At 34.0% G+C, this 13,978-nt stretch overlaps 1 protein-coding gene across 1 annotated transcript in view; it reads left to right on the top strand.

Moving 5' to 3' along the window:
* Nucleotides 1-5,519: 5,519 nt before the first annotated feature.
* Nucleotides 5,520-13,978, top strand: part of LOC145724673 (NAD(P) transhydrogenase, mitochondrial-like) — a 28,054-nt gene continuing 19,595 nt past the window's right edge. The window contains exon 1 of the mRNA XM_081973052.1: nt 5,520-5,719. The gene's annotated coding sequence lies outside the window, so the exon portion shown is untranslated. The remainder of the gene's footprint in view (nt 5,720-13,978) is intronic.

Raw genomic sequence — 13,978 nt, forward strand, 5'->3', positions numbered from 1 at the left:
AGCTGTGTTTGTAATCAGTTTTCATAGTTTTCAGGCAAATTGAAAAACTTTAGTCTTCAAAATTGACTTGGAAACTAAGAAAATTGACTTGAGAGACTTAAAAACTGTATTTGTAGTCGGTCGTCATAGTTTTCAGATAAATTGAAAGACTTTAATATTGAAAATTCACTTGAGAGACTTAAAAACTGTCTTTGTAGTCGGTCGTCATAGTTTTCAGATAAATTGAAAAACTTTAATATTGAAAATTTACTTGAGAGACTTAAAAACTGTCTTTGTAATCGGTCGTCATAGTTTTCAGATAAATTGAAAGACTTTAATATTGAAAATTTACTTGAGAGACTTAAAAACTGTCTTTGTAGTCGGTCGTCATAGTTTTCAGATAAATTAAAAGACCTTAATATTGAAAATTCACTTGAGAGACTTAAAAACTGTCTTTGTAGTCGGTCGTCATAGTTTTCAGATAAATTGAAAGACCTTAATATTGAAAATTCACTTGAGAGACTTAAAAACTGTCTTTCTAGTCGGTCGTCATAGTTTTCAGATAAATTGAAAGACTTTAATATTCAAAATTCACTTGAGAGACTTAAAAACTAATTTTTCTAAGATCTTTTACTACAAATTCACACATTCAAACCTTGAAATTGACTTCGACACCAAAAAGTGACATCAGTAGCTTAAAATTTGTGTTTGAAGTAAGTTTTCATAATTTGAACACCAACTTCAATATTTTAGTCTTGAAAATAGTCTTAAATACTGGATATTGACATCAAGTTCATGAAAATTTACTGGAAAACTAACTTTTCAAGTTTTTTTACTTTGCTTTTAATTTTCTTAGAACTCAGGACTATTTTCACTGCTTTAAAACTGCTTTCAACTTGGAATATCGAGTTTCAAGACTATCTTCACCAAGTTTTTGACTTTTACATTATCCATAAGCTTAAAAATGTCATTTCAAGTTTTGTCACTATTAAATTGATTTCCTGGACACCTCAATGCTAAAAGTTCGCGCATTTCTTAAAAATTTAGACTGTTTTTAGTGCTTTAAGTCTGTTTTCAGTCTGAAAAATCCAGTTTTAAGACTATCTTCACAAAGTTGTTAACTTATCAGGCCTGAAAGTTAGTTTGTACACTGTCCATAGTCTTGAAAATGTCATTTCAAGCTTCTTATTCACTATTAAATTGACTTCTACACTCATCGGTGCAAAAAATTGAAGCATTTCTAAGAAACTAGGACTGTTTTTAGCGCTTTAAGACTGAAAAATCGACTTGAAGACTATTTATAATAGTACAAGTCAAGTTTCGGACTCTTCAGTAATGAAAGGAAAAAAATATTTTGCACTAAATGCTACAATATTAGTCTTGAAAACTAATTCCAGTCTCCAGTGTTTAATTTAATTCTAGACTTGTTTCAGTCCACAAAATTGAGTTGTACACCAAATTATGTCCTGAAAATAGACTTCTAGACTCTTTAGCCTTAGTAAAGTAATTTTTAGTCTTAAAACTTGACTGTCTTCCAAGTATTTTTTAATTTATTCAACAGATAAGAAAATCATCTGGTACTAATCTACTGCTGGGTAGATGAGGTAAATCTAATTGTTGCTCGTTTGTAATTATGGCTAAAATTATGGGATAAACCCAACTAAGTAAATTTAATTAATCTTCAAAATGCAATTATTAGGAAAGAGTGTAAATAGACTGAATATACTTATTATGAATTCGAGATAACCTACTGGCCTTTTTTGATATTTAGAGTTTGTACACCTTATTGATCCTGGATTTCAATTCCAAAGTCTAGCCTCAAATTAGTTCAGGACAATAATAATAAACAAGAAATTTATATTAATACTATTCAACTTTCTAACTGGTTTTGAGTTAAATTTTGTGTGTTATTGTTATGAAAATTGCTATACAAGAAACTGTTAGTTAATTAATAATTACTTAAAAAAGAACTTGAAAAAAATAAACTTATCTTTTACAAAGAGAGACCACTTTTTACAAATGTTTCTTAAGGATCATCTGGACCCCATATTTTAAGGTCCACCAACTCGCAATTTCAACCAAATGGTCGTTAAGCTGTCACAAACCGAAGAAATGCCTTGGGCAGAATGTAAATTATATCCCACACAGGACTTATCGTGTGTTTTGAGTTGCTGTCAAAACTAAATTTAGTGCTACTAAGTGTTGAAATGTCTTGAATTAAAAAAAAGTTATAATATTTAGGTAACTTGATACAATAATCATCGGTTGTTTAATAAGAACAGAAAAATGTAAATGTTTTAATGTTTCCCTCATTTCCTTTATATAGGTTTTCTAAATATAACTTTCTTTCTTCCATTCGACTGTGTTTCTAATAATTACAAAGGGACACCTGATAATGATCTACTATTGTAACTCTTTCTTATTTCGTTTTTCCATTTTATGGTCACGAAAGACAAGCCTTTTAATGTTTCAAATAGGTTGTCTTTGGAGGGCTTAATTAACAGCCAGAGATTCCGAAGAAATCAGACTAATGTGAGAATGACAAAACTACTATTTTAATACCAATTCGACCAATAAACTTGCCTTGAAATACGAATACCACTTATTCGACAATTAATCTTTGGGATACAATTTAATGGTCAAATAGCTGCTATTAGCTATTTTATAAAGCAGACCCCAGAGACACCTAATCATAATCTACTATTGCTGACCTTTCTTACTTCTTATTTCCATTTTATGGTTACGTCCCCCCACGGATTCCGAAGGAATAACAAATAAAACTTATCTGACGACATCTTTTTGAATCCATCATCATCATCATCTAGCAGCTTGTCTCGTCCACTGCTGGACATAAGCCTCTCTTAACATAAACCATTTTGCTCGGTCTTGGGCATCTTGGATCCAGTTTAAAGATATCCTCTTCATATCGTCCGTTCAACGAGCCTCCTGTTTCTGTGTGCTTTATTTCTGGGACGCCATTCTATTATTCTCTTCGTCCATCTATTGTCTGACATTCTTGCGACGTGGCCAGCCCAGTTACATTTTAAGTGTGTGACTCTTTCGATTGCATCCTTTGTTCTTCTACGCAGTTCTTCATTTCGGATTTTATCTCGCAGTGACACTCCCAACATGAACATCTCCATGGCTCGTGTTTCCGAGCCATATGTCAATATCGGGAAGACGCATTGGTCAAACACCTTTCGTTTGAGACATCTCGGTATATCCGATTTGAGTACATGTCTCAGCCTGCCGAAGGCAGCTTAGGTCAGTCCTATCCTTCTGTTTAGTTCGCAGGTCTGATTGTCTCTTCCCATTCGGATCTCGTGTCCCAGATATTTGTAAGATGTTACGTATTGAATTTCTTTTCCTTCTAGCATTAGGTTACCGCTTGGGACTAAGTTCGTCATAAATTGGGTATTGGCAATGTTGATTTTTAAGCCTACTTTTTGGGAAGATGCAGATAGTTCTGAGACCACTTCATTAGCTGGTCCGAGATCAGCACGATATCGTCGGCAAAGCGTAGGTGGTTTAGCTTTTCTCCATTCACGTTTATGCTCTTATTGTCTAATTGTCAATCTTTTTAACCATATATTCTATCAGAGTTGTAAAGAGTTTGGGGGAAATTGTGTCGCCTTGTCAGACGCCCTTTTCGATCTTGAACCGATCTGTTTCTGCATGTATTTTTACGTTTGCTGTTGCCTGCTCATGTATGTAGTATGGAAATGTAGCGGTGGTCTATACGACAGTCTGCGAGAGCTTAAAACAATTCATGGTGATTTATAGAGTCGAATGCCTTTTTGATAGTCGACGAATGTTAGTACTAGGGCTTGTTGTATTCTATGCTTTTTTCTATTAATAATTTTATCACCTGGAGGTGGTCTTGGCTGATTCTCTTCTGTAGGTCTGTGATGCTGACCTTCTGGTGCTTAATAACAATAGTGGCATTTTTCCATGTTTGTGGGGTTGTTTCTTCGTCTAGGCATTTATTGAAGAGTTTGGTTATTGCTTTGAGTAACTCACTTCCTCCTAGTTTGGGTCTGGTCTTCGCCAGGTGCTTTTTTGTTCTTCATTTCTGACAATGACTTTAGGACCTCTTCCTCAGTTATCGTTGGCATCTCTTCCGATCCTTGGTTCAGTATGTGAGGTATATTTTCTGGTGCTTCTGCTTGACTCTGGTTTCTATATAGTTTGGCGTAAAAGTCCTCGACAATCTTTAGTATTTCTTCTCTGTTGCTTGTTATTTGTCCTCTCTCATTTTCCAGTTTAGTTATTTCAGCTTTTCCCTTACTTAATTTGTTGTGTAGTACTCTCATACTTTTATTCTCTTCTATAACTTCTTCTTCTTCTTATTCATATTTAACATCTCGCGATCTGTTAGTTTTGCAGGTTCTTCTGGATCAGTTCCTGGGAGGTAGACTGCCAGCTGTCCTTCCATCTATTAGGTGGTCTTTTGCGATGCGTGGCAGTCTTCCCTCTTCCATTCTTCTCACGTGAGCGTACCAATATCTTTTTCTTTGTCTTCCCCATCTTACGATGTCTTGCACCCCACATTGTTCCCTAATGTCAGTGTTCCTAATTCGGTCTATTCTTGTTTTCCCCATTATAGTCCTGGCCTTTGGCTACTCGAGGCATTTTTTTCGTTTTGTTGGTTTCTTCTCTGGTTTCTATTCCGTATGTCATGATTGGCCTGATACAAGTCTTGTAGATCCTAATCTTGCTATCCTTTCGCATGTATTCGTTCTGCCTTAAGCAGCCCGACATGGCAGACCGTGTTGATCTGGCTTCTTAGGTCCTTCACTGGGTCGTGAAGGGTCATATTTAGTGATGATACTTCCTCTATAATTCTGTCCATTAAGAGATTGGCTGTAACTTTGTCTGATGCCTCCTGGTGTCGGCATCTCTTCCGTATAAGTGTCTCTTGCCTTTACTTTAGTCATGTTGTTCATATTGAGACTGCGGACTGCTCTTACGATGGTGTCTGGCGTTTCTTTCGCTATTAGTATATTTATGGTGTCGGAGAGGTAAACCCTATCAAATGCCTTGGTCAAATCGATAAAGCAGACATATGATGGTGTATTAAATTCGATTGATTCTTCTGTCGGTCTTGGATCTGTTTCGTCTGAAGCCTTGTTGTTCTTCCCTATTTGTTATTTGTGTTTCAAGTCTTTCCTTCAAAATGCCGGTAAAGAGTTTCATGCTTGTGTTCAGCAGCGTTATGCCCTTGTAGTAGTAGTAAAATCCAAAAAATTATTTTGCAAGAAAAGGCCTTAGACCGAATTTTTTTAACTACACCTCAGTCACACCCTGTATACTCGGATTTGTGGCAACTTCCAAAAAGATCATTTAGTTCATTAGAAAGAGGAAGAAAATACCTTTTAATCCTAAAAAAGAGTGTCAATTTGAAGAAACAGACTAATTTTTCCGTCCCATTTTTTTGACGAGCTGTGGGTTTAGTAAATTTTGGGTAAAAGAAAATATCTCGTGTAAACGTTGTCATTTAAAAACAAATCGTTTCAGGCATCCCTGAAACCGGCATACTACGGAGGAGTTCAGTGCCTGGGTTCTCCGTCTGCCACCTCCGTATTCGGTGCACTTTTCCGTCGAAGTAGACGTTCGTCGACCGCTTGTGGCATCGACCTTATCACTCGGTATTATTTTCTTTTCTGGTTTTTTTTCGACGGTATGGACCACAAGCTGTTAATAGTTCAAAAGTCCCGCTAAAACTCCGCAAAATTTCATGGTAAGTTTTGTCAAATTAATTTTAAAAAAATATGTTTAAAATAATATTAATTATTAATTGATGTAAAAATCAGTACTAATTTTTGTACTAACGTTACTGATTAAAAAAAAATTAATTGGTAAAATAATGGTTGCGATAGTGTGAGTAATTTTGTTGATGTATCTATTCATAACGCCCCCGCTCAATTAAAATCTATTGCAAAAATAATGATTCGTAAGTTGAACAACATCATACAAAAGTCAAACAAAAACATAAAAGTGCATTTTTCTCGGTGTTTTTTTTAAGAAAGTTGATATACAGGGTGTCTCAAAAATAGGTCTGGACAACGCTCTAGCACAGGTAAATGGTACAAATAATTAAGTCACATTCACCTAGTAAGTAGTAAGAAGATAAAAAGTAAAAAAGTGATTTTAACTTTTATTATTCCAACTACTAGTACTTGGAAAAATATCGAACACATGTTTTTTTTTTCTTTTTTGCTCTAAATATACTTAATAGAAAAAAAAACACTAGTAAAACCACACTTATTTGTAGGGAGTGGCACTCTTAAAAAATAACATTTTGACAAATGACAGTTTACGTCATATTTCTAGAATTAACCTAAAGCTATCGAGGCAGTGAAAGACAATTTTCAAATTACAAAAATTTTCCGAAAAAATCCATAAAAAATTTCACATCTATAACTCAAACCGTTTTCGAGATATTCATGAAAGTATCAGAAAAAAAAATCAACTTTGCCGCCCTCTGGCGGCCATACGGTGCAACTTAGCCCAGCCCGCTCAACGTCACGTGATAGCCCCATTTATTACCTTTTTTCTGTTATGTGGTGTGTCTATACAGATTATGATGTATGAAATAAGCGAGTTATAGACGATTTTTTGGAAAGGTGCACGAAACTTTGACTCAAATTTGGAACTGGCACGGTTTCGGAGATGACCTTGATATTATGACGATTTTGACAGTTTTTAGGGCGTGGCACTCTTAAAAAAGGACATTTTGATAAATGACAGTTCACGTCACATTTCTACCACTAACCTAAACCTATCTAGACAGTGAAAGAAAATTTTCAAATTTCAAAAATTTTCCGAAAAAATCAATTGGGTACCTTTTTGTGAAAAAAGTCAAAAATTTAGTTTTTTATTTTTGAAGGTCAAACGATGGACTGTACACAAAAATTTAATATTCAGTAAAAGTTGCTTCTCATTGGGGTGTATACCTCACACCGTTTTCGAGATATTCATAAAAATATCTGAAAAAAAAAATTAACTTTGACGCCCTCTAGCGGCCAAACGGTACAACTTAGCCATGCCCGCTCAACGTCACGTGATAGCTCCATTTATTACCTTTTTTCTGTTATATGGTGTGTCTATACAGGATGTGTCAAATAAGCGAGTTATAGACGATTTTTTATAAAGGTGCACGAAAATTTGACTTAAATTTGGAATTGATGGGTCTCCTATACTAAAAGCGGCCATATTGGATTTTGCTCAATCAAAGTGGCCTTTTTTTACTAATTTCAAAGCGAGGAACACGAATCTGACGTCCATTTTGCTCTAAGTGGCACGGTTTCGGAGATTACCTTGAAATTATGTCGATTTTGACAGTTTTTAGGGCGTGACACTGTTAAAAAATTACATTTTGACAAATGACAGTTCACGTCACATTTCTACCATTAACCTAAAGCTATCTAGGCAGTGAAAGACAATTTTCAAATTTCAAAAATTTTCCCAAAAAATCCATGGGGACCTCCTGTAAAAAAAGCCAGAAATTCAGTTTTTTATTTTTGAAGGTCAAACAATGCACTGTACACAAAAATGTAATAATCAGTAAAAGTTGCTTCTCATTGGGGTGTATACGTGGTAAAAATTTCACATCTCTAGCTCAAACCGTTTTCGAGATATTCATGAAAATATCCGAAACAAAAAAATCAATTTTGACGTCCTCTAGCGGCCAAACGGTACAACTTAGCCCGGCCCGCTCAACGTCACGTGATAGCCCCATTTATTACCTTTTTTCTGTTATATGGTGTGTCTATACAGGATGTGTCAAATAAGCGAGTTATAGACGATTTTTTAGAAAGGTGCACGAAAATTTGACTTAAATTTGGAATTGAAGGGTCTCCTATACTTAAAGCGACCATATTGGATTTTGCACAATCAAAGTGGCCTATTACTAAATTCAAAGCGAGGAACACGAATCTGACTTCCATTTTGCTCTAACTGGCACGGTTTCGGAGATTACCTTGAAATTATGTCGATTTTGACAGTTTTTAGGGAGTGGCACTGTTAAAAAATTACATTTTAACAAATGACAGTTCACGTCATATTTCTACCACTAACCTAAAGCTATCTAGACAGTGAAATATAATTTTCAAATTTCAAAAATTTTCCCAAAAAATTCATGAGGTACCTCCTGTAAAAAAAGCCAGAAATTCAGTTTTTTATTTTTGAAGGTCAAACAATGCACTGTACACAAAAATGTAATAATCAGTAAAAGTTGCTTCTCATTGGGGTGTATACGGGGTAAAAATGTCACATCTCTAATTCAAACCGTTTCTGATATATTCATGAAAATATCCGAAACAAAAAAACCAACTTTGACGTCCTCTAGCGGCCAAACGGTACAACTTAGCCATGCCCGCTCAACGTCACGTGATAGCCCCATTTATTACCTTTTTTTTGTTATGTGGTGTGTCTATACAGGATGTGTCAAATAAGCGAGTTATAGACGATTTTTTTATAAAGGTGCACGAAAATTTGACTCAAATTTGGAATTGAAGGGCCTCCTATACTAAAAGCGACCATATTGGATTTTGTTCAATGAAAGTGGTTTTTTTTACTAATTTTAAAGCGAGGAACACGACTCTGACGTCCATTTTGCTCTAACTGGCACGGTTTCGGAGATGACCTTGAAATTATGGCGATTTTGACAGTTTTTAGGGCGTGGCACTGTTAAAAAATTACATTTTGACAAATGACAGTTCACGTCACATTTTTACCATTAACCTAAAGCTATCTAGGCAGTGAAATATAATTTTCAAATTTCAAAAATTTTCCCAAAAAATCCATGGGGTACCTCCTGTAAAAAAAGCCAGAAATTCAGTGTTTTATTTTTGAAGGTCAAACGATGCACTGTACACAAAAATTTAATTTCCAGTAAAAGTTGCCCCTTATTGGGGTGTATACGTGGTAAAAATGTCACATCTCTAGCTCAAACCGTTTTCGAGATATTCATAAAAATATCTGAAAAAAAATAATCAACTTTGACGTCCTCTAGCGGCCAAACGGTACAACTTAGCCCGGCCCGCTCAACGTCACGTGATAGCCCCATTTATTACCTTTTTTTCGTTATATGGTGTGTCGATACAAAATGTTTGAATTAAGCGAGTTATGAAGAATTTTTTGGAAAATTGCAAAAAAATTTACCTGAAAATGAGTTTTTCTGTGACTACGTGGATTACTGGATAACCGCCGCCATTTTTGGTACTATTCAATTAAAACTTACGTACGATAAATTTTGACCTTGGAAACCTAAGTCTGCTGTCAAAATGACACGAAACAAAAATAATCGTATATTTGTAATATAAATCACAAATAATAATAATAATTTACAGTGACTTTGCTCGGTTAACTCATTCGACAGTTTGTCACGTGACTTCGGTTCGTTTTTTAAATATGTTAATCAGGTGACACATTGTCAAATTATGGACGAAGAGTTATTTCTGTACCAGTTTACGAAGTTAAAAATTCTTAAGTAACATACGTCAAATATCCATCTTGCTTAGTTCACATGTAATAGAAAAAGAGGGACAATTATTACGTCACTGCCACTAGCTCTGGGAGAGACTTTACATTTTGAGCCCATGCATAATTAACATAAATAAACAATATATAAACACGAAAAATTAGTAATAAGTAGAAAAAGCATTACCTAAACTTAATTTTTACTAATCATTGTATCAATAAACGAGTTCAATGATACGCACTCGGTTACTAAGGACATTTTTTTAATCACCGTATCATTGAACCACGTTCTACAAGTTTACATTAAAATCAAAAATATTTACCTTAGTCACGTAATACCAGTAATCTTGTTTTTAACCAAAAAATAAATAAAAATAATAAGTGTGATAGTAGTTGTTATCTGGAGAACGCGTGGAGCGCTGTGTATGTAAATAATGTATTTTTCTTATAAACGCATTAAAAATTCGACTTTTAACTCGCTACTGAACTATTAAAAATAACGTTTTCAGGCACTAGTGTTAAAAGTAAGCAAATAATAAATATTTTGTGGAGATCGACTCTGAGTTTTGTTTTCACTTACACTCACTACTCCACTGTGGGAATATGGACTACTACTTTTCAAATAATTAAATGCTGTTTTGTCAATGCTGGTTTTTAATTAATTGCACTTTTCGTGAATAAAAATTGGTTTAAGTCACTTGTAGTATAAATGACTATTAAATTGACTTGACAGCCTTCAAACAAATTTATTTTTGAGGGCAACAGTGGTTGTTATGGAATTATTGACAAATGGAACTGACAGTCAAAGTTTAATTTGAATTTTTAAAATATAAAGAATTATTGAAATTTTTAATTGAGTTTGTAGGAAAAAATATTGTATCCGTGTTAAAAGTGCATTTTGAAAGCACGCATGTGAAAGTTTCCTAGCGTTTCGCTACTATTTTGTAGCAAAAATAGCTATCAAATAAGGGGATTTACTAGTTTTTTAATTAAATCATTTAATCCTAAAAACTTTCAAATTAAAAAAAAAAACATGTTTAGAAAGCAGTTTACATCAACGAAGTACTACAGAATTTGGTGCAGCCAGCGAGAAAAGCGGTGTCAAAGTTTGATCTGTCAGAAACACATTTTGAAAGGACAGTTAGGGATAAAATTGCCTGTAAATCCTATTTGGAGTAAGTAAATGACTGTTTTAAGCACATTTTTGGAATCCTTATCAAAATTTCTATAAGATAACCTAAAAAACTACAAGATTAGGTACAGTCAGGGAGAAAAGCGGTGTCAAAGTTTGAACTGTCAGAAACACATTTTGAAAGGACAGTTAGGGATAAAATTGCCTGTAAATCCTATTTGGAGTAAGTAAATGACTGTTTTAAGCACATTTTTGGAATCCTTATCAAAATTTCTATAAGATAACCTAAAAAACTACAAGATTAGGTACAGTCAGGGAGAAAAGCGGTGTCAAAGTTTGAACTGTCAGAAACACATTTTGAAAGGACAGTTAGGGATAAAATCGACTATAAAACCAACTTATAGTAAGAAAATGATTATTTAAGCACTTTTTTGGAATCCTTATCAAAATTTCTATACAATAACCTAAACAACTACAAGATTAGGTACAGTCAGGGAGAAAAGCGGTGTCAAAGTTTGAACTGCCAGAAACACAGTTTGAAAGGACCAAATCGCCTTTAAACCCCATTTGGAGTGAGAAAATTATTCTTTTAAGGACATTTTTGGAATTCTTATCAAAATTTCTATCCAATAACCTGAAAAAACACTACTAGATTTAGTACAGCCAGAGAGAAAAGCGGTGTTAAAGTTTTAACTGCCAGAAACACATTTTGAAAGGAGAGTTAGGGATAAAATCGACTATAAAACCAACTTGGAGTAAGAAAATGATTGTTTTAAGCACATTTTTGGAATCCTTATTAAAATTCCTATCCAATAACCTTACAAAACACTACAAGATTTGGTACAGTCTGGGTGAAAAGCGGTGTCAAAGTTTCAACTGCCAGAAACACAGTTTGAAAGGACCAAATCGCCTTTAAACCCCATTTGGAGTGAGAAAATGATTGTTTTAAGGACATTTTTGGAATTCTTATCAAAATTTCTATCCAATAACCTGAAAAAACACTACTAGATTTAGTACAGCCAGAGAGAAAAGCGTTGTTAAACTTTTAACTGCCAGAAACACATCAGTTTGAAAGGACAGTCAAGAACCAAATCGCCTGTAAACCCCACTTGGAGTGATCACTGTTTTAAGGACATTTTTGGAATTCTCATTAAAATTCCTATTCAATAACCTTAAAAAACACTACAAGATTTGGTACAGTCAGGGAGAAAAGCGGTGTCACAGTTTGAACTGTCAGAAACACAGTTTAAAAGGACAGTTAGGGATAAAATCGCATATAAAACCCACTTGGAGTGAGAAAATGACTGTTTTAAGGGCATTTTTGGAATTCTCATTAAAATTCCTATTCAATAACCTTAAAAAATACCACAAGATTTGGTACAGTCAGAGAAAAAAACGGTGTGAAAGTTTCAACTGTCAGAAACACAGTTTGAAAGGACAGTCAAGGATAAAATCGCATATAAAACCCACTTGGAGTAAGAAAATTAGTGTTTTAAGCACATTTTTGGAATCCATATCAAAATTTCCATCCAATAACCTAAAAAGACACTACAAGATTTGGTACAGCCAGGGAGAAAAACAGTGTCAAAATTTGAACTGTCAGAAACACAGTTTGAAATGACAGTCAGGGACAAAATCGTATGTAAAGCCCACTTGGAGAGAGAAAATGGCCGGTTTAAGGACATTTTTGGAAGTTTCATCAAAATTCCTATCCAATAACCTGAAAAGACACGACAAGATTCGGTACACTCAGAAAGAAAAGCGGTGTCAAAATTTAAACTGTCAGAAACACAGTTTGAAAGGACAGTTAGGGATAAAATCGACTATAAAATCCACTTGGAGTAAGAAAATGATTGTTTTAAGCACATTTTTGGAATCCTTATCAAAATTCCTATCCAATAACCTCAAAAAACACTGCCAGATTTAGTACAGGCAGGGAAAAAAGCGGTGTCAAAGTTTCAACTGCCAGAAACACATCAGTTTGAAAGGACAGTCAAGAACCAAATCGCCTGTAAACCCCACTTGGAGTGAGAAAATGACTGTTTTAAGGGGATTTTTGGAATTCTCATTAAAATTCCTATTCAATAACCTTAAAAAATACCACAAGATTTGGTACAGTCAGAGAAAAAGCGGTGTGAAAGTTTCAACTGTAAGAAACACCGTTTGAAAGGATAGTTAGGGATAAAATCGCCTATAAAACTCACTTGGAGTAAGAAAATGATTGTTTTAAGCACATTTTTGGAATCCTCATCAAAATTCCTATTCAATAACCTTACAAAAAAATATTGTATGGTATTCATTTAATACTAAAAACTTTCAAATTGAAAAAAAAAATGTTTACAAAGCAGTTTACATCAACTAGAAATTATATATGGAATACTTGGGTGTAGAATGTAATTATCGGACTTAGCAATTAACAAAATGATAGTGTTAACGTTATTTTGACTGTCTTTTAATATAAGTTTTGACCCCGAATAAAGATTGTAAAATTTGATGTTCTCTGAACTCTGAATATTGACAAAACTGAAATGTTATACAGTTTTTCTGGAATTAAACGTTAATTGTATCAAAATGGTTTAACTTACTATTTTGACGCTATTTTTGATCACTTTTTTAAAGGCCACATCGTGGTTCACTATGTTTTGAGAGAGAAATTGTACAAAATATCCATTGGTTATTAATCTTCGTTTAAGAGAGAGGATTTTGCAAATCTTCAGTCTCCTGGTCACTGTCTTGTCAGATTCACGTTTTTCCGACACTCACAAGTTGGTTTTAGAAGACATTTTAAGCTGAGTTTTAGATTTGAATGTGACAGATCAAATGCAGTTAATCGTCGTTAAACCACAGTTAAACTAAACTTAGCGAGTACCGGAAAAACGGGCATCAAGGATGTTTGGGTGAGATGTATATCAGTAGTAGTTGTAGAATTTTGAAGTAAAATGTGAGAATACTATAAATGTGGTGTCTTGTTCTCTACAAGCAACTTTTCTAACTTTCTTCTTAATTTTTCTTTTTTTCTTCTCTAGTAGTCGTGTCTGCATGTTTTATTCTGGTTTAGTTTATCTGTGTTCCACATTTTTGGTGCTGATATTTCTGTTTGTTATGGTTCTTTTAATTCTTGATCGTACCTTTACCTGCACCAGAAAGTAGCTTTACCTGGTTATTTACCAGTAAGGTAAAGTAAAATTAAAAAAGTAGAATTCAGTTTGTAACAAGAAAATATACCAATAAATTTCAATTTTACTAGTAAATTAACCATCAGTATCTAAATGAAATTTGCTTGAAAGATTTTCCTGTCATGGCTGTCATTAATTTCATTTTATGTCAAAATTGTCAAAATAACTGTCATAAATAAAACACGTCTTTTTCAAAAATTGTAAGAAT

This window comes from Ips typographus, linkage group LG2 (assembly GCF_016097725.1).
Source record: "Ips typographus isolate SLU linkage group LG2, UJ_Ityp_2.0, whole genome shotgun sequence".
NCBI classification, from domain to species: Eukaryota; Metazoa; Arthropoda; class Insecta; order Coleoptera; family Curculionidae; genus Ips; species Ips typographus.